The sequence below is a fragment of the Capra hircus genome, chromosome 9 (genome assembly GCF_001704415.2).
Source record: "Capra hircus breed San Clemente chromosome 9, ASM170441v1, whole genome shotgun sequence".
NCBI classification, from domain to species: Eukaryota; Metazoa; Chordata; class Mammalia; order Artiodactyla; family Bovidae; genus Capra; species Capra hircus.
Window position 1 is genome coordinate 52,738,595 of NC_030816.1, and position 22,325 is coordinate 52,760,919.

At 39.1% G+C, this 22,325-nt stretch overlaps 1 protein-coding gene across 2 annotated transcripts in view; it reads right to left on the bottom strand.

The window, feature by feature from the left end:
- Positions 1-22,325, bottom strand: part of LOC102184907 (cytochrome b5 reductase 4) — a 116,546-nt gene that overhangs the window by 86,461 nt on the left and 7,760 nt on the right. The gene's annotated exons all lie outside the window — the stretch shown is intronic.

Below are 22,325 nucleotides of genomic sequence, written 5' to 3' on the forward strand. Positions count from 1 at the left end.
GCAGGCCATAGTCCATAGGGTTGCCAAGAGTCAGACATGACTTAGCAACTAAACAACAATAAATTTGCACCCTGCATGACTTTTAAACAGCACTTTCTAAACTGCAAGATTCATCTCCCATGAGTTACCACTTTACTTTTAGAATTTTGCAACTTTCTAAATTTTAAAATGACGTAACTTCTTTCTAAAGCTCTTTTTTTGTTCAGGTGTGGCAGATTTACACAGCTGATTGCCCTCTAAACATAAATGAATAGTATTAATGGACCCAAAAATACAATCTCATTAATGCTAGGCTACTAATAAATTTTGCAAAACATAAATCCTAATAATAACATTAAGAACAAGAATGGGTAGGAATGGATTCATGAAACATCAGTCCCAAATGGTGTGAAACTCAGCTGAGACCAAGATCCTCTAGTCATAGCCCAACTGGTGCTTTCAGATTATTTACATGGATGACTTTCAGTGGTAGAGGGCGATTTAAGGAGGCTACTTACTGACTTACCTACCTGTCTATCCTCTCCTTTGTGCTGATATTTTATTTTTTGTATTTTGTTTTTGAAACCCCAACCAGGAGTAGATAGAAGAAATGGACTGGCTGACCACTGTGAAGAACAGCAACTTAATTTCACAACATATACACATACCAAATCATAATGTTGTACACCCTAAACTTACACAATGTTATAGGTCAACTGTATCTCAATGAAGCTGGGGGAGAAAAAAGAGAAAGAGGAGTCACTTACTAAAACTAAATCAGTTCCATTAGGAACATATACTTTAAAAATGCCATAGCAATATTCAGGGGGTACATTTTATAGCTAATTCAGCCTAGCAGAGCTGCAGTGCAATTAAAAGCATACTCAGAAAAACAGCTACACTGACCTCTTTAGGCAATGCACTGGCAGTATCTGTTCTAATATTATCAAACTAAATTATCTTGTTTATGTTATATATCTGGAACTCTGAGCTCTCACGTAAGTTCCTAGAATAAAAACTAGCCACTTCAAAATTATCAAATCAATCACAGAATGACAGTCTTTACAACTTATTGATCAGAGATGTATTAATATGTCTTTTGTTACCTGAAAGTTATTGATGGAGACATTTCAATATCATTTCAGGTATGACCTGAATACTAATGTTGCCATTTTACATGCAAAGAGCTCTTCCATCTTAGCAAACACTGCCTCTGGTTTTCCATGTACATTTAAACTTGTACATTTAAATCTAAACCCCAACTGCTACTGATAAAGACTATGGGCATCTTATCATAATACATTAATCTCAAGCTTGTGTAAGTTTGTGTGTACAAATTTTAAAAAGTGTAACAAAAACATACCAGTTGCCAAACCTAAAGTTACTATGACTAAGCAATTAAAAGTGATCCTGAAGTTCCTAGTAGCTAAGGATAAAAAAGATACTACTTACAGAAGTCTCATGATTTGATCTTAAAAAGTTTTAAAATGGAAACAAAAAGACAGAGACTCATCAGTTCTTTACAGGGGAGACTCCCTTCAAGCTTTTGATACTGATATTATGAAAAATTATGACTCCCTATATAGGGGTCATGGACCATATAATACATACCACAATTTAACAAAACGCAGAAACATTCTTCAGAGAGCAATTCTCCCATCCTCCCTGGCCCTGGGTAATCACAAAGGTACTTTCTGTCTCTTTAGACTTACATATTTTGGACATTTTCACATAAGTGGAATCACACAATATGTCATCTTTTGTGTTTACCTTCTGTCATTTAGTATACTATTTTCAACATTCATCCATGCTGCTGCATGTATCAGTACTTCATTCCTTTTTATGGCTGAATCATAGTCCATGTATGGATGGATCACATTTTATTTATCCACCCATCAGCTCAGGAACACTTGTTTCCACTTTTTAGCTATGATGAATAATGCTGCTATGAACATTTGTGTACATGTCTTTATGTGGACATATATTTGTATTTTTCTTGAGTATATACATTGGATTGAATTTCCTGGGTCATATGGCAATCTATGTTCAACTGCCAGATCATCTTCCATTCTCTGCAGCAATGGGTGAAGTTTACAGTTCCAGAGAGCTCTTTTTTTAATCACTTCTCCAACTCTGGTTAGAGACGAAAAGCCTTTTGCCACCTAGAGAGCCTGAATCACACCTCATATCTCAAATAACTGAACTCAGAACTGGAATGCAGCATGCTCCAAACTATTCTTAACCCCTAGCTCTAGATGGCACAGAACAATATAAGACTCAAGGGATATTTCATATCTGTTAATCTATCTCCCAGAGGAGGCTCTCACAACTTTTCAGGTTAGGTAGCCATATATGTGAACCCTTTATAGCCCACCATGAGGAGGGAACTGTATCCCCATGGCTCAGGCCACACACTGTAACTGATAATGTTTCGTTTTTTCTTTGTTCTATTTTATAAGTCAGGGAGTTTCAAAGTACAGTTGAGGGGATCCCCCACAGCTCAAGACTCTTTCAGTGGTCCAAGATCAAAACTTTTTCATAGTGGTACTAAGATGCTGCCTGCTTTTCTAAAAATCCCATTCTTTCACAAGTGCATAAGATTAAAAACAGAAGGGGCTGTCAGAATATAGTTGTCACCTACAAAGCCATACATTAAAGATAATTGCCAGCATGTGAAACAATGCGACTTATTCACTATGTTTTGTTTTGGAAAACATAGTTATTTTTCATGAAAATATTATTATTTATGATAATATACAGTAAATTTATTTTTTGTTAAATTTAAATATTCTTTCAATTTCTAAACATCAATAGATATGAATATCATAAACAAAAGTTCTTTGGGATCCTCAATAATTTTTAAAGGAGTAAAGGGATCTTAAAACCAAAAAGTCTGAGCACTACCATTACTAAGGAAAAGTGTTATTTTTATAATTAGATTTTAAAATAATTTTTGTTTTAAAATTCAAAAACAACTGTAACTCCAAAGCCCCACATTACATTCGTCCAACAAAAATTTATTTAATGTTTATCACACATGTACAAAGTATTATGATACTATACTGTGGTATGCCTATGTATTACACTAATCACCACCGTTCATTTTATTGGCTCTAAAATAAATGAAGGAAAAAAGGTGTGTTCACATAGTAAAATATGGCATATTTCATTGTATTCAGTGCAGATCCATTTTTGCAAGTATTGTGACTACTCTGCCATCTTGTGTTCAGTAAAGAAATGGCACATTATTTTCATTGTTTTATTTTAGAGATAAAATAATGAAACTTTTGAATATGATGTTTATCTATGAAATGAAATGAAACTACACATGATGTTTATCTAGTTTTAACAGTTGCTGAGAGAAGATGCTTAATATACACAACAATGACTGAATTTGAATTTTTCTTTTGATTCTATTAATGTTTGCTACATATATTTTGAATCTGTTATTGGTTATAAACAGAGTTACTAATGACCCTTTCAACACTACAAAATATTTTTATCTCTAGTAATATTCTTTGTCTGGTAATAGTTTTCATCTGATATCAATATAGCCCATCTTATTATAGTTACTGGTTGGTCTTTTTTTGGCCATGCCACATGGCTTTAAGGATCAGAATTCCCTGACTAGGGGGTCAAACCTGGGCCCAGGGAATGAAAGCACCAAGCCCCAACCATTGGACCTGCATGGAATTCCATATATTTACTTTTTACATAGTATAGTTTCTCCTACACATATTCAAAGCATATCTCTCATTACGTAGTGGGGTCCTAATACACATATACACACAGAAAATCTCTCTTTCATTAAAAATTTACATTTACACTTAATTACTGATGTGACTGAATTTAGAGCTACCTTCTTATTAGCCTCCCTCCCCAGACCCAAGTTTTCTTTCTTTTTCCCTCCAAGTTTTCTGTTTGTGTCTCTAGTCCTCTTTCAGTGACTTCTTTTGGGCTAACCAAATATGTTTTTAGAATTTCATTTTAAGAGACTGTTGTAGGCATTACTTACAATATATATCCTTAAGCTTAACTAGTTTACTTCAGTTAATGTTGCAACCCCTTCACATGTAATATAAGAACCATTTATCACACTCCATTCCTGCCACTTTAAGGACCTCTACAACACAATGTTATAGTTTTTGCTTGAAAAAATCATGTATATTTTAAAAGATAAGGGGAGAAAAGACTAATCCTTGTTTCCTCACACAGTTACTATCTCCTAAAGATCTGAGTTTCCATCTGGTATCATTACCATTTAACCTGATGAATTTCCTTTAGAACTCCTTGTAGTATAGGTCTGCTGATACTAAATTCTTAGTTTTTGTTTATCCAAAAAAGTTCATTTTATTTCATCTGTATCCTTAAAGTAGCTTTAACGATACAGAATTTAGAGTTGATGGTGTTTTTTTTTTTTTTTTTTAATCTTCAGCAACCTTTTTTATAGGGTCCAGCTGTTTTACTTCTGGTTATTTTCAAGATTTTCTCTTTATCTTTGGTTTTCAGCAGTCTGAATATAATGTGCCCCTATGTGATTTTCTTTGTATTGATCATGTGTGGATTTGCCATGCTTCGCTTCTCTGGTGGCTCAGCTAGTCAAGAATCCGCATGCAATGTGGGAGATCTGGGTTCAACCCCTGGGTTGGGAAGATTCCCCTGGAGAAGGGAAAGGCTACCCACTCCAGTATTCTGGCCTGGAGAATTCCATGGACTGTACAGTCTTCGGAGTCGAAATGAACAAGACTGAGCAATTTTCACTTTCTTTCATTTTGAATTGATAATTTTAGGCCTTTCACCAATTTTGACCAAAATTTCTTCCAATACTTTTCTGTACCATTCTCCCATTCCTCTCCTTCTGGAATTGCCAATAAACATACATTAGACATTTTTATTTTATCTCAGAGGTCCCTGAGCCTCCATTCATTTTACTCTGGGTCATTTTCCTCTCTGTTCTACAGACTGGATAATTCCTATTAATCTATCTGCAAGTTCACTAAGCTTCCTTTTGTTAGTTCCAATCTGCTATTAAGCCTATTTGGTAAAATGTTTTATTTCATATATAGCATTTCTCAGGTCTACATTCCCATTTTTTATAGTCTATTTTCATTATGAAAAATGATGAGACTTTCTGAGATTTCATATTTGTTCATTTACTATATAATCTATGTTTCTCTACTTCCTTGAGTATTGTCATAATAGGTACTTTAAAATCCTTGTGAACTAAATTCAACATATGGGTCACCTCAGGGTCAATCTCAAAGAGTTGTCTTTTCCCTTGACCATGTCTAGAAACTCTGCATTATATTCTGGTCATTGTAAATAATATGTTGTAGGAAATCTGGATTCTGTCACATTCCTCCAAAGATTATTGCCTATTTTAATAGGCATTTAACTTGACTAGAGTCAAACTCCAAACTCTTGTTTCCCCTGTAGGGGAATGAAAACTAAAACCTCTGTTCAATCCTTTTAGCCTTAGTTAAGCTGCCCAGAGTTTGTCCATATGCAAGATTTAGACAGCTTATACTCCTCTCTGGATCACTTTTTCTGTATTTTCTTCCTCATTTTTCAGTTAGTACAAAGGCTCCAAATTGTGTCATCTAGTTCTTTAAGCCAGCCAAATTCTGGATTCTGTTACATTCCTCCAACGGTTATTGACTATTTCAGCAGGCATTTAACTTGACTGGAGTCAAACTCCAAACTCTTCAAGCCAAGACTGGGGGTCTACATCTAAATTTCAGTCACCCTTCACAATACCAAACTGGGCATGACCTCAAGTTAAATGCCATAAGAAATGGCAATTCACCTGGTGATAATTCCTTCTTACAAGTACAGATGAATCTTACCCTCTAGTTTGTGTCTGCTTTTGGCTGCTCACCTGTGTTTTTTAATAGCTTTTTTTTTTTAATATGTTGTACTGAGTTTATCGTTGGTATTTGCAGTACTGTTAGCCCAAAAGGAGCTAATCAGCTATAACCAAAAGCAGAACTCTGCACATTATTTTAGAAAGTTAGGCAATTAACTTGCTACTTTCAATCGAGACAAATGGAAAAGAAAGTAATGAAAGACAAATGGATTTTATAATGATTAGGAGGATTAAATCATTTGGGGGCCTTGGTATTTAAGAACAATAAATAGAATGTTGGCTTGCAAGGTTTTGGATAATAGAGTATTTTAGGACTTCCAGATTAAAAGCACTCATTTGCCTCTCACACTCCTCAAATCTTTATTTATTCTTTGTAGTCATTAGAAAGATTTGAGGAGTGTGAGAGGCAAATGAGTGCTTTTAATCTGGAAGTCCTAAAATACTCTATTATCCAAAACCTTGCAAGGCACAAAAATTTGAAGAGGAGTAGACAACAATAAAATTTTGGAAGAATGACAAGTAAATGATAAGCAATAATTAACCAAGTGAAGAAAGGTGAAATAAAGCCTATGTGTAATTTGGAGGGGAGCCAGTACGTGCAACAGAACCCCCAAAAGGTGCAGTAATCAGAAACCCCAGGTATTTCTGAAAATGAGCATGTAGGACGGTCTACAATTCAATATAAAAAGCAATACATGCTTAAATCCTCTCCTGCATCTCATACAACCAAGTAACAAGCCCCTCCCTACCTAAATCCATAAGAAGTGAAGGCTTACTCCCTAGGGCAATGAGATACGGCACCCTCAGGGAAACAGCACAGTTAGTGGAGGACAGGCCTGAACTGAAAACAAGAAGTAAAAGTTCATGTGTCAAAATATTAACAAGATCCACCTCCTACCACCCATCACAGCAGAACATTTGCAGATGATTGGAAAATTGTAGCCTAAAAAAAAAAGACTTAGACAAAGGAGGCTGAGGATCCCTGCCACTGTGCTTAGTTGCTCAGTCCTGTCCGACTCTTTGCGAACCCCATGGACTGTAGCCTGCCAGGCTCCTCTGTCCAAGGGGATTCTCCAGGCAAGAATACTGGAGTGGGTTGCCATGCCCTCCTCCAGGGGATCTTCCCAACCCAGGGATGGAACCCAGGTCTCTCTTATTGCAGGTGGATTCTTTACCATCTAAGCCACCAGGGAAGCCCTTCCTGCCACTGCCCCCAGTCAATTGATAAAAAAATGTTCTGCCTGTATACATGGACTTCCATTCAGTTTTCTGGGCCATCACTGTCACCATGAAGGGGCAGAACATTTGACCAAAGCCTCTAAAATTAAAATTATTATCTTGGGACTTCCCTGATGGTCCAGTGGTTAAGAATCCACCTTCCAATGCAGGAGATTTTGGGTTCAATCCCTGGTTGGGGAACTAAGATCCCATGTGCCGCAGGGCAATTAAGCCTGTGCACTTCAACTAGAGAAGCCTACGTGACACGACGAAACCCAGCATAGCCAAAATACATAAATAAACACACATTTAATAAAAAAAAAAGAAATTAGTATCTTAAGTACTTACTGTCAAGTTCTGCTGCACAATTTTTAGGAGCGGGGTGGGGAGACTAGAAATGAGACCAGCACTACCTCAGAGAAATGAGAATCAGGTAGCAACTGTCCTGAAAATAACTTAGAAATTCAAACTGCACCAAACAACTTCAATGATGGCCAGCCCAATTAACAAAAGGGCTAAAATAATCTGGTCTGGATGCCTTAGTTTGCTCAGGAAAACTGAAATGGAATGTAATAAAGGTCTCCAGCACTTCAGAAGGTTGACTGGAAAAATTATCGAAGGTCATCTTATGTGACATTACTATGTGACATTATTAGTACTAGGAAAAATAGTCCTGACATTTAACTAAAAGGAAACTGACATGTAAAAGCATTAAAAATTAACCAGCAGTTTGACCAGTCAGTTATACTCTTGAGTATTTTAGGGAAAAAAATCCATAAACTTTTCCTAGAAAGAATAATGACGAAACATTATTAACAATAGTTATCTTTACTATTCTTAAACTGATTTACAACATACAACAGTATTAAGCAAGGCATCCTATCTCTAAAGGATCAGTTTTCCAAACCCCTCTTCCCTATTCCATGTAACAATTTCCCTCTGTCCGTGCCTCAGGGCTACCAATGACAGTTACCCCAGCGCTGAACTGCCCTGCTATTAAAAAAAAGGCCAACTATGTCCTTATGCTTTGAGTTATTTCCTATTTTCCAAAACAAGCAAGCTACGAAGATTAATTAAGATGTAGTGATGTGGACTTCCCTGGTGGTGCAGTGGTTAGGACTCTAAATTCCACAGGATGACAAGCCCCTTTGAGGAAATGGGACACATGAACCACTTCTCATCACCTTTGACAGAGCACAGCAAAGAGAGATGTTGCTGGGACTTAAGCACTGGTGCCTAAGACACTGCGCTTCCACTGCAGAGGGTGTGGGTTTGATTTCTGGGTGGGGAACTAAGGTCCCACATGCTGTGCAGCATGACCAAAACAGAAAAAAAAAAAAAATGTTGCTATAACAACTGAATTTTAACAAACTCTTTTAGGGCCAAGTATGTCAATTTAGAACTCCAAGAGGCCCAGACACAAGCGGATTCTGCACCCACTCAGTTCTTTTATCATGGTCCCTGTACCTCATGAGATGATCATGAAAAAGCGTGAACACAAGCAGATTTGAGAAAGGCCCATAGGTGGTCCAGGTACATAGTACCTGCTCCAAGACTTGCAGCTAGAGCAGGAGAACCAAGACAAGTTCATCTACATTTTAGGCCTGCAGGAGCACAGGGTGATGATCAACTACTGAGGAAGGAGCAAGCAATTGACCCATGTCACAGATCAACCCTGACAGGTAGCAAAAGCAGTCTGCTGGGTAAGGACAGTAAAGCTTCCCATATGCGAGTCCCTGCACTGATAGCAGACAAAGGTTAGCTGCTGCTGGAAAGAGCAGGAAACATACATCCTCCTTTAGTCTGCACTGAAGTGAGGCAAATGCAAGCCAAACACTGGAAGAGGGACAGAAAGCCCACTCAGGCCAGATTCTATGCTGATATGAACCAGATGTCTTCTAGTACTGGAAGACAGACAGGGAAACTGCTCACCCCCACACCCTCTGCCCTGCTCTCCTCCTCCCCTTCTGTAAAAAGCAAAGCTCAGCTGCCACAGACAAGAATCTCCCTGCATTCTTAAACCCTGCACTGAGTCAGAGGCAGTGGGGAAGTGACAGAATCACTGAGAAAGCTCTGCCCTTGGGGCTCAGGTAACAGAACTGGCCTAAGATTGAGGTTCAAACAGGAAAATTGCAAAACTCCTTCCAGCACCTAATTCTTACATCAAACAAGTAAAATCAGTCTGCCCCTAGGAAGGGGCAAGAATGTGATGAGAGACCCTTCCTAAGTATATAGGGCAAGCTGTCAGCTAAGAATGGTACAGGAGCAACTAAAAAAAATCCTCTAACACTGAAGCCTTCACATCAAAAACACGGTAGTACTAACCTACTGTGAGAGGAATTTGAAGTCAGTGGTACACCAATGGTAACGACCCCAAACTTAGCTCAACAAACTAGACTGACTCATCCTAATTACCAGAAAAGGTGTTCAGTTCAGTACAGTCGCTCAGTCGTGTCTGACTCTTTGCGACTCCATGAATCACAGCACGCCAGGCCTCCCTGTCCATCACCAACTCCCAGAGTTCACTCAGACTCACATCCATCAAGTTGGTGATGCCATCCAGCCATCTCATCCTCTGTCGTCCCCTTCTCCTCCTGCCCCAATCCCTCCCAGCATCAGAGTCTTTTTCAATGAATCAACTCTTCACATGAGGTAGCCAAAGTACTGGAGTTTCAGCTCTAGCATCAGTCCTTCCAATGAACACCCAGGACTGATTTTCTTTAGGATGGACTGGTGGATCTCCTTGCAGTCCAAGAGACTCTCAAGAGTCTTCTCCAACACCACAGTTCAAAAGCATCAATTCTTTGGCACTCAGCTTTCTTCACAGTCCAACTCTTACATCCATACATGACCACTGGAAAAAAAAAGGCCTTGACTAGGAAGACCTTTGTTGGCAAGGTAATGTCTCTGCTTTTGAATATGCTATCTAGGTTGGTCATAACTTTTCTTCCAAGGAGTAAGCGTCTTTTAATTTCATGGGTGCAGTTACCATCTGCAGTGATTTTGGAGCCCCCCAAAATAAGGTCTGACACTGTTTCCTCTGTTTCCCCATCCATTTTCCTTGAAGTGATGGGACAGAGGCCATGATCTTCGTTTTCTGAATGTTGAGCTTTAGGCTAACTTTTTTGCTCTCCTCTTTCACTTTCATCAAGAGGCTTTTTAGTTCCTCTTCACTTTCTGCCATAAGGGTGGTGCCATCTGCTTATCTGAGGTTACTGATACTTCTCCCGCCAATCTTGATTCCAGCTTGTGCTTCTTTCAGCCCAGCATTTCCATTGATGTACTCTGCATAGAAGTTAAATAAGCAGGGTGACAATATACAGCCTTGACGTACTCCTTTTCATATTTGGAACCAGTCTGTTGTTTCATGTCCAGTTCTAACTGTTGCTTCCTGATCTGCATATAGGTTTCTCAAGAGGCAGGTCAGGTGGTCTGGTATTCCCATTTCTTTCAGAATTTTCCATACTTTATTGTGATCCACACAGTCAGAGGCTTTGGCATAGTCAATAAAGCAGAAATAGATGTTTTTCTGGAACTCTCTTGCTTTTTCCATGATCCAGCAGATGTTGGCAATTTGATCTCTGGTTCCTCTGCCTTTTCTAAAACCAGCTTGACCATCTGGAAGTTCACGGTTCATGTATTGCTAAAGCCTGGCTTGGAGAATTTTGAGCATTACTTTACTAGCATGTGAGATGAGCGCAATTGTGTGGTAGTTTTGAGCGTTCTTTGGCATTGCCTTTCTTTGGGATTGGAATGAAAACTGACCTTTTCCAGTCCTGTGGCCAATGCTGAGTTTTCCAAATTTGCTGGCATATTGAGTGCAGCACTTACACAGCATCATCTTTCAGGATTTGAAATAGCTCAACTGGAATTCCATCACCTCCACGAGCTTTGTTCATAGTGATGCTTTCTAAGGCCCACTTGACTTCACATTCTACGATGTCTGGCTCTAGGTAAGTGATCATACCATCATGATTATCTTGACTGTGAAGACCTTTTTTGTACAGTTCTTCTGTGTATTCTTGCCACCTCTTCTTAATATCTTCTGCTTCTGTTAGGGCCATACCATTCCTGTCCTTTATCGAGCCCATCTTTGCATGAAATGTTACCTTGGTATCTCTAATTTTCTTGAAGAGAACTCTAGTCTTTCCCATTCTGTTGTTTTCCTCTATTTCTTTGCACTGATCGCTGAAGAAGGCTTTCTTATCTCTTCTTGCCATTCTTTGGAATTCTGCATTCGGATGCTTCTATCTTTCCTTTTCTCTTTTGCTTTTTGCTTCTGTTCTTTTCACAGCTATTTGTAAGGCCTCCCCAGACAGCCATTTTGCTTTTTTGCATTTCTTTTCCATGGGGATGGTCTTGATCCCTGTCTCCTGTACAATGTCACGAACCTCAGTCCATAGTTCATCAGGCACTCTATCTATCAGATCTAGGCCCTTAAATCTATTTCTCACTTCCACTGTATAATCATAAGGGATTTGATTTAGGTCATACCTGAATAGTCTAGTGGTTTTCCCTACTTTCTTCAATTTGAGTCAGAATTTGGCAATATAGAGTTCATGATCTGAGCCACAGTCAGCTCCTGGTCTTGTTTTTGCTCACTGTATAGAGCTTCTCCATCTTTGGCTGCAAAGAGTATAATCAATCTGATTTCGGTGTTGACTATCTGGTGATGTCCATGTATAGAATCTTCTCTTGTGTTGTTGGAAGAGGGTGTTTGCTATGACCAGTGCGTTCTCTTGGCAAAATTCTGTTAGCCTTTTCCCTGCTTCATTCCATACTCCAAGGCCAAATTTGCCTGTTACCCCAGGTGTTTCTTGACTTCCTACTTTGGCATTCCAGTCCGCTATAATGAAAAAGACATCTTTTTTGGGTCTTAGTTCTAAAAGGTCTTGTAGGTCTTCATAGAACCGTTCATCTTCAGCTTCTTCAGCATTACTGGTTGGGGCATAGACTTGGATTACTGTGATATTGAATGGTTTGCCTTGGAAACGAACAGAGATCATTCTGTCACTTTTGAGATTGCATCCAAGTACTGCATTTTGGACACTTCTGTTGACCATGATGGCTACTCCATCTCTTCTAAGGGATTCCTGCACACAGTAGTAGATATAATGGTCATCTGAGTTGAATTCACCCATTCCAGTCCATTTTAGTTCGCTGATTCCTAGAATGTCGACGTTCACTCTTGCCATCTCCTGTTTGACCACTTCCAATTTGCCTTGATTCATGGACCTAACATTCCAGGTTCCTATGCAATACTGCTCTTTACAGCATTGGACCTTGCTTCTATCACCAGTCACATCTACAACTGGGTATTGCTTTTGCTTTGGCGCCAATCCTTCATTCTTTCTGGAGTTATTTCTCCACTGATCTCCAGTAGCATATTGGGCACCTACTGACCTGGGGAGTTCCTCTTTCAGTATCCTATCATTTTGCCTTTACATATATCTAAAGGTTCTACTCTTCATCTATAATCAATGTGTAACACTCAATCAATCAAAAAATTACAAGAAACATTTTTCAAAATGATAAAAACCACTGCGAAGAGAGAAAAATAGCAACAGACTCACACTTAGAGATGATGTATATATTGGAACTTGTCCGATAGAGACACTGAAATAACTTTTAATATATTAGAAGATCTAGTAGACAATAAGGTTGACATTTAACAAATGTTCAGCACAGAGATGAAAGATGAAAGATGAATTCCTCTGAAGGGTGAATCAGCAGACTGGTAGAAGAAAGAATAAGGAAACTGGAAAGAATACGTAAACTGGAAGAACGTGTGATAATACAGACTAACATATTTGCAACTGGAATCCCAAAAGAAGTAATGAGTAGAAGTACTTGAAGAGATAATGGCCCCAAACTTCCAAAATTAGAGAACTCCAAGTAGTTCCCTCTTGGCTCAGATGGTAAAGCGTCTGCCTGCAATGCGGGAGACCTGGGTTCAATCCCTGGGTCGGGAAGATCCCCTAGAGAAGGAAATGGCAACCAAATCCAGTACTCTTGCCTGGAAAAATCCCATGGACGCAAGAGCCTGCTGGGCTACAGTTCACTGGATTGCAAAGAGTGTGACAGGACTGAGTGACTTCATTGATTGAAGTAGAAAATATAAAAGGAAAACTACATCATATTAATAGTCAAACTGTGGGAAAACAAAGCAAAATTTTAAAGGCAGGCAGAGGAGAGAGAAACCTTACATCCTACAAGAAAACAGTTAAGAATAACAACAGAGTTCTCAGCTATGCAAACTAGAAGATGGTGTGATATTTTTAAAGTGCTGAGGAAGATAAATAGCTGAACCTAGAATTTTACACCCAATGCCTAAATGAAGGCAAAACAGTGACACTGTCAGATGAAGTAAAGCTGAAAATTCGTTGCCAGAAAACCTGTACTACAAGAAACGTGAAAGTCGGGTCTTTAAGGGGAATCTGGATCAACACAAAGAAATAAAAAGCACTGAAAGTGGTAAAAATATGGGTAACTTTTTCCATTTTCTTAATCTCTTTAAAAGATAAGTGACAGTCTAAGCAAAAACAGTAATATATTGCAGGATGTATAGAATATGCAGAATAAATAACAAGGATTAGACAAGACACAAGAGAAAGAAATGGAAGTATAGCCTATATACTCCTATACTATATGTAAAATGGTATAATACTGTTTGAAGGTAGACTGTGATACATTAAAAATGAGTATCATAAACCCTTAGTGTAATGACTAAAACAAAGATGACAAAAAGGTATAAGGAATAAGTTAACAGTGAAGATAAAATGGATTCATTAAAATATAATGATGACTATGTCAACAATGCAGGAGACCCGGGTTCAATCCCTGAGTCAGGAAGATCTCCTGGAGAAGGCAATGGCAACACACTCCAGTATTCTTGCCTGGAAAATCCCACGGACAGAGAAGCCTGGTAGGCTACAGTCCATGGGGTCGCAAAGAGTCGGACACAACTGAGCAACTTCACTTTTATGTCAACAACAGATGATACCACTCTAAAGGCAGAAAGCAAAGAGGAAGTAAAGAGCCTCTTGATGAGGGTGGAAGAGGAGAGTGAAAAAGCTGGCTTAAAACTCAATATTAAAAAAACGAAGATCACAGCATCTGGCCCCTTCAACTTCAAGGTCCCATCACTTCAAAGAGAAGTGGAAAAAGTGGAAGCAGTGACAGATTTTCTCTTCTTGGGCTGTAAAATCACGGTGGATGGTGACTGCAGCCATGAAATTAGAAGACACTTGCTTCTTGGAAGGAAAGCAATGACAAACCTAGACAGTGTATTAAAAAGCAAAGACATCACTTTGCCAACAAAGGTCCGTACAAAGCTCTTCCCAGTAGCCACGTATGGATGTGAGAGCTGGACAGTAAGGAAGGTGGAGTGCCCAAGAATTGATGCTTTTGAACTATGGTGCCAGAGAAGACTCTTGAGAGTTCCCTGGACTGTAAGGAGATCCAACCAGTCAATCCTAAAGGAAATCACACCTGAATACTCATTGGAAGGGGTTTTGCTGAAGCTGAAGCTCCAATACTTTACTCACCTGATGCTAAGAGCTGACTCACTGGAAAAGACTCTGGTACTGGGAAAACTTGAAGGCAAAAGGAGAAGAGGGCAATAGAGGATGAGATGGTTGCATGGCACCACTGATCAATGGACATGAACTTGGGCAAACTCTAAGAGATAGTGAGGGATAGGGAAGCCTGGCATGGTGCAGTCCATAGGGTCACAAAAAGTCAAACATAACTTAATAACAACAACATGTCAACAATGGTTGACTCAGGACAGGTGAAGGATTTCTAGAGATCACTGCATCACCTTTACAACAGTTTTTTTTTTTTTTTTGTAAGTTTGAAACTTTTTCAAAATAAAAGGTTTAACTGAAAATATTAATGATTAAAAATGGCCCTGAAGAAAACCTCCAATATTTATTTAACCCCTGCTGAGTACAAAGCCTGCAAAAGAAAACATGAAGCTGTACAAGGAAAGATAACATATGAGCTCCATCAGGCTGCAGCTTACATTCTATAGGACCCCAAAATGAATAACTGACCATGAGTATAAATCAGAAAACTGTCTAGAAATAACAAATATTTTGATTAAGGAACTGATATATTTCCTAACTCCAAGAGCCAATCATCTGGAAATAGCAAAAATACAAGTCTCTCAACTGGTTACTATTTTGTGAAATCATTAAAATAGGCCTACCAAAGGTGGTTTAAAAGTTCTACACATGATTCAAAGAATACTTACTGAGCACTAACCATGAGCCATGCCCTGTACTAGATGCTAGGGGTAGGGAGAGAAACAGCATATTAATACCATGAAACTCAATTTAAATTAAAAGACAGAAATAGATGAAGTGTCCCAAAAGATAATATAGTAGGTGGGTGCAAAAGTAATTGAATTTTATGCATTGTTGAAATTTGCCATTTGATATTGGAATTCATTCTAAATAAATAGTTATGTTACATATAATTTTAATGTACATTTCTTGCTTTTATTTTTTTTGCTGACATTCCTTGCTGCTTATTTTATATTCATTTTAGATTATAGAAATTACGTTAGACAAAAAGCAAATTTGAGTGATTTTCTTGACGTTTAAAATGGGTCATAAAGCAGTGAAGACAGCTTGCAACATCAACACCACATTTGGCCCAGGAACTGCTAATGACCATTCTATGGTCGTTCGGCATTTGAAGCAAACTGGAAAGGAAAAAAGCTCGATAAGTGGGTGCTTCATGAGCTGACCACAAATCAAGAAAATCATCATTTGGAAGTGCTGTCTTCTCTTATTCAATGCAACAATAATTTATCAATCAGATTGTGATGTGCAACAAAAAGGTAACGACTGGCTCAGCAGATGGACTGAGAAACTTCAAAGCACTTTCCAAAGCCAAACTTGAACCAAGAAAAGGTCAGAGTCACTGTTTGGTGATCTGCTGCTGGGTTGATACACTACAGCTTTCTGAATCCTGGCAAAATCATTATATCTGAGAAGTATGCTCACTGAATCGATGAGATGCACCAAAAACTGCAAAGCCTGCAGCCGGCATTGGTCAATAGAGAGGGCCCAATTCTTCTCAATGACAATGACCAACCGCACGTCACACTACCGATGCTTTAAAAATTGAACAAATTGGTCTATGAAGTTTTGCCTCATCCACCATATTCACCTGACCTCTTGCCAATGGGCTACCATTTCTTCAAACATCATGACTTTTTGTAGGGAAGACACTTCTACAACCAGCAGGATGCAGAATATGCTTTCTAAAAGTCCATCAAATTCTGGAGCACAAATTTTTATGCTACAGGATAAACAAACTTATTTATTGTTGGCAAAAATGTGTTGACCGTAATGGTTTATGGTTTATTAATGATTAATAAAAAAGTGGTTGAGCCTAGTTATAATGACTTAAAATTCATGATGAAGTAAAACTCACTCAGTCGTGTCTGACTCTGCAACCCCATGGACTGTAGCCTGCCAGGCTCCTCTGTCCATGGAATTCTCCAGGCCAGAATACTGGAGTGGATAGATATTCCTTTCTCCAGGGGATCTTAACAACCCAGGGATCGAACCCAGGTCTCCGACATTGCAGGCAGATTCTTTACCATCTGAGCCACCAGGGAAGCCCCAAATTCATGGTGTGAAATCATAATTACATTTGCACGAACCTAACAAGTTCTAACAGAGGTCTTATATCAAATGCTGAGGAAGAAAGCCCAGAGGAAGAAACAAATTCCAAGAGGATCAGGTTAAAAAAGAGAAGACTGAATGGAAGAAACTGTTGGGAGAATGAACTGTGTTTCAGTTCAGTTCAGTTCAGTTGCTCAGTCGTGTCCGACTCTTTGCGACCCCATGAATTGCAGCACGCCAGGCCTCCCTGTTCATCACCAACTCCCAGAGTTCACTCAGACTCATGTCCATCGAGTCAGTGATGCCATCCAGCCATCTCATCCTCTGTCGTCCCCTTCTCCTCCTGCCCTCAATCCCTGCCAGCATCAGTCTTTTCCAATGAGTCAACTCTTTGCATGAGGTGGCCAAAGTACTGGAGTTTCAGCTTTAGCATCATTCCTTCCAAAGAAATCCCAGGACTGATCTCCTTCAGAATGGACTGGTTGGACTCCTTGCAGTCCAAGGGACTCTCAAGAGTCTTCCCCAACACCATAGTTCAAAAGCATCAATTCTTCAGCGCTCACCCTTCTTCACTGTGTTTAAGTAATGTTTAAACAACTCCGAGATCAGAGGAGGCTGAAGAGAATTGACAGGAGCACATAAAGGGTCAAGACTTAGAAAAGAGTGAGTGAGCCTTAGAAAGAAAATTTTTGACTTTTTAACAAAAGGGAGAGAAGAAAGGGAGAGAAGAAAGAATACAGGTATCACTAACTTGAAGTTCCTCATATTCACAATGAATACCTATATGCTGCATTTGAGCTTTTTTAAAGAAAATTTATTTTAATTAATTTTTGTTAGAGTATAGTTGCTTTACAATAGTGTGTTAGTTTCTATTGTACAGCAAAGTGAATCAGTTATATGTATACATATACACCATTTTTTCCCTCACAGAGTCATACCATCCAGACTTTGCACATGCTTTTTCCGGAACCTATAATATTGTTCCCTTTCCTCTTTGTCTGGTTAACACCCATTTATCTTTCATCTCTGCTCAGTCTTCCACAATCTTCACTCTTACCACAGCAGACCTCTCTTTCACAACACTCCTCAGTCTTGGTTAACACTTCATGTTCTGCACTAGATTATAAACGCCATAACAGCAGGGGCCACCTCTGTTCTAAATTTCCAGGTCACTACCCAGGACCTGGTACAGTGCATGACACATAGACGATCCCAAGAACTATTGCTTACACGAGTGAACCAATACACAGAGAAAAGTAAAACTTATAGCCCAAGTGACAACTACACACAAAGGCACACAAAAAAGTAAAAGCTATACTTCACTAGACTTCTAAAAATAAAAGTAGAAACAAAAGAAAAGGGAAAAATGAGCTATGATTTATATATTTAAATAGTGGGGTAGCTCATTGGAGGAAAAGTAAATGAATACTACCTGAATACACGGAGAAATCTATAAAATATTGGTAAAAACAGTTGATTTTAAAGTTATTTTGATGAAGCTTTTTGGGCTACAGAAGGCAGTCTGCAGTTGCTTTTTGGTTTCCCTTGTTTTGTGAGCTTTTCTTTCCTCTCACCTCCTTGCCTCCACGCCAGTGTCTCCTTCACTTTCCAAATAAACTACTTACACTTGGAAAAAAAAAAAAAAAGATAGTCTCAATCTTCATTCAGGTTTTGTGGTAATATCTTACAGAAAAACCTGTATGACTTTTAATTAGTAATGTTATTTAGCACAAGAGAAGAGCTGCAAGTAATAGGCACTTCACTGTAATTTCATAATGAATTAGTTCACAAATGGCACTCACAAGTGGGTTATAGCACAAAGGCTAAGCCAGGATCCAATCTAGAGTTGAATATGATAAAACAGGAAGCAGTGCAATGTAGTAGCTTAGAATCAAGTTGCCTACGTTAAAATAGTGGCTCCATTCTCATCAGCTATGACTTTGGCAAGGTACTCTACTTTCTGTACTGGCATTAACTCCAGCATCCACTCCACTTCCAGCAACAGCATCACTTTTGTTCAAGGAGTCATATCCTCCCTGATACTTCAGTCTGGCCCCTCTCAAGGCTACAGGATGAACTTGTAACCTAGGTTTAAGTGAATAAGTTACACCATTTCCCCCTAAATAGAACCACTATTCTAGCAATGAGAACGTGATCAAAACTGTGCCGATCAGAGCCAATCCCAAGAATTTTCTGTTAGTTACTAGATAAAAGGGGTAGAAATCTTCCCTGATGGCTCAATGGGTAAAGAATCCGCCTGCAATGCAGGAGACACAAGAGATGTGGGTTTGATCCCTTGGTCAGGAAGATCCCCTGGAAGAGGAAATGGCAACCTCCTCTAGTAATCTCGCCTGGGAAATCCCATGGACAGAGGAGCCTGGTGAGCCACAGTCCATGGTGTTCATAAGAGTCAGATAGGACTAAGCATGTAATCCAATATCCTGGAGAAGGGAATGGCTATTCATTCCAGCATTCTTGCCTGGAGAATTCCATGGACAAAGGAGCCTGGTGGGCTATAGTCCACGGGGTTGCAAAGAGTCAGACATGACTGAGTAATTAACACTACACTATTGCCGATATTAAATATTACATACTAAAGTAAATATTTTCTATAGAGACATTTTATGTCTCTCTTGGGCGAATCAAGCTGAAATTTGAACTGATATAAAAATGGTGTAATTGTTAGAAAATGAAGAATACTTTAAAAAGGAGAAAAAAAAAATTATACCATGATCCGTGCTTCTCTGTGGTACAGCTTTGATTAAAATTTGTGTCCAAACACTATCTCTGACCTACGAAGCTTGATCTGGCATACATTCAAGAAGATATAATTAATATTTTAAATTAGAACAACTAAGAAGAAAAAGAATTACATTTAGTCCTGTGCTTTCTTCTACTTTCCTAGACGACTGTGTCAGAAATTACCAGTAATCTGTCTTACGTTCATCCTACTTTGTTGCCTTTGACAACCTCCTGGATTATCTATTACCTCCTGAACTTTTGTACGAGCTAAAAACTTTCCTAGTCTCATGTCAATTCACTATACCCACCACCAGAATGATCTTTCCCAGGCCATCTCTGATCATACTGTTCCCACATTCAAACACCTCCAATAGTTCACGCTGCTATCAAAATTAAGAATACATTTCTCAGTCTGGTTTTCAAGGTCCTTTGCAATCTTCCCTACCATGCCTTTATAGTCTCCTTTCTTATAATTCTCTTAACAGGCAGGTTAAGCTCCAGAACACACCTCCAGCTTTTCTGTATCTACAGCCTTAGTTATGCATTTCCCTCCACTTGGGTGCGCTTCTGCCTCACTTCCCATTGAAATCCTCAACACCGTTTCAAGGCTTATCTCTATCACAAAACCATCTCTGATTTTCCTAACCTATGTCTCCCTGCCTGAAATCTGATCTCACTTTTCTTACAGCCCTCCTAGGGCACTTCTCCGGGTCTTGTCCAATAGTCATTTACTTTCTCCTGCTAGAGTGGAGGATCCCAGGGCAGTGTCTCAATCAACTGCTTCCTTATTAAAATTAAAAACCAAACTCTGTCAACAGGGAAAAAAAAAAGACATCTTACTTGGCAATTGGGGGAGAAGTCTTATTAATAGGGTAGAATATACTCTTCAATAGAAACTTTAAAAGAATTTAACCTTAAATCAATGACCTCACTGGAAGAGTGTCAGCCATTCAAATCACTGCAGGAGATATGTAGCTAGGAACAACATGTATTATGTTTCAAACATACCAAACCAATTCCTGGTCTCCATCAATATATCAATTGAATAATAAAGTATGACTGTACTATAACAATGACTCATTAATTTAACAGCATTAGGATGTGAAGGGTTCACATGAGAGACTTTTTTGGAAAAGTGGCTTCCTACTGCAGAAACAGGTCAGACATGCCTATAGCCTGGGCCAGCTGAGAGATGCTCATGGGAAAACTGACCTCCACTTCACAGAGGCCAGAAGAAGACACTCAGGAAGAATGGGGATGGCACCTGCTGCCGTGACCTACACCTGGTAAATGGGTCTGCAGCACAGAAGGCAGGAAGGGTATTAGAAACAGTTTATTTCCCTGAGAAACTTCCCAAAGAGCATCTGTCTTGGGACAAGCTACCCCAGCCCCTGCTGGAAGGTTCCATACCCTCTGCTGCTGGAAAACATTCTACACACTACTTCCATCTGTAATGAGTTGACTTGTGTATCCCTCAAACTCAGATGTTAAAGTCTTGCAGTACTTCAGAACATGACCTTCTGTGGTACGGGGTCAATGCAGGTGTAATCAGGTGAGGTCATGATAGAATCAGGCAGGCTCCTCTCCAATATGACTGGTGTCCTTCTAAAAACAGCAAATCTGGACACTGACAAGCACACAGGAGGAAAGTCATATAAAGATGAAGTCAGAGATCAGGGCGATTTTCCAAAAAGCCAAGCAACTCCGAAGACTGATCTCAAAGTTTAGCCTTCAGATCTGGGAGATAATAAATTTCCATGGTTCAAGTCACTCAGTTTGTTATACTGTCTGTGCCTACCTAGCAAACTAGCAGGGCTACTGGTGTCTTTCCATTTATCTTATCCTTGATTGTGACAACCAGACACCTATTCAAGTAACCAAATTTCTGGAAAATGATAAGTGTTGCACTAGTTCAACAAAGGGATGATCTCAATGTACCAAGCACTGAAGACAGGGCAGGTAACTGACATGGTCTCTGCCCTCATATGGGTGACAGTGTTACCAAGATAACTAACAACAAATGGCTTCCCTGGTGGCTAAGATGGTAAATAATCTGCCCACAATACAGGAGACCCGGGTTCAATCCCTGGGTTGGGAAAACACCCTGGAGAAGTGAAAGGCAACCCATTTCAGTATTCTTGCCTGGAGAATTCCATGGACAGAGGAGCCTGGTAGGCTACAGACCATGGGGTCACAAAGAGTCGGACATGACTGGGTGACTAACACACACACACACCCCAAGTCAAAATTATGCAATGATAAAATTACAACAGTGATACCAGCAATAAGTGATGCATTTCCTTTCTTCCTTAAACTGAGGATAGCAAATATACTGAACTCTTTCCGGATGACTCAAGGACTCTCTGTGGAGAACCAGCATATAGCTGTAAGCCCTTCATTGTTTTTGCTTCCCTCCCCATGCCAGGTTGGCAGACACCACAAAATCTGCTTCCATCAGCTACTCTTCTACTTCTCTGCTTACTCTCTCAATCTATCTATTGAGTTGGTCAAAAACTTTGTTCAGGTTTTTCTATAATATCTTATGGAAAAATCTGAATGAACTTTTTGGCCAACTCAGTATTTCCAGTTTGGTGCTTCTAATTTGTTGTGGGCTAGGAAAATCAGGTAACCAATACTGCTAACAAACATGGATTACGTAACAAAAATTGCTGCAAATGAGAACAAAAGATCCTGCTTTAATGTGAGCTTTCTGATTTACTTTAGATTCTCAGAGACACTCTTTTCCTATGGAATTCTGTTGTAAGACACAACGGTGGAACATTATTGCATTTAAACTAGATGTTGTTGAATAATTTTATTACTTTGTATTATATTATCTGTCAAACCCTTGTTTTCTTTCAAAGGGAATACAGTACAGG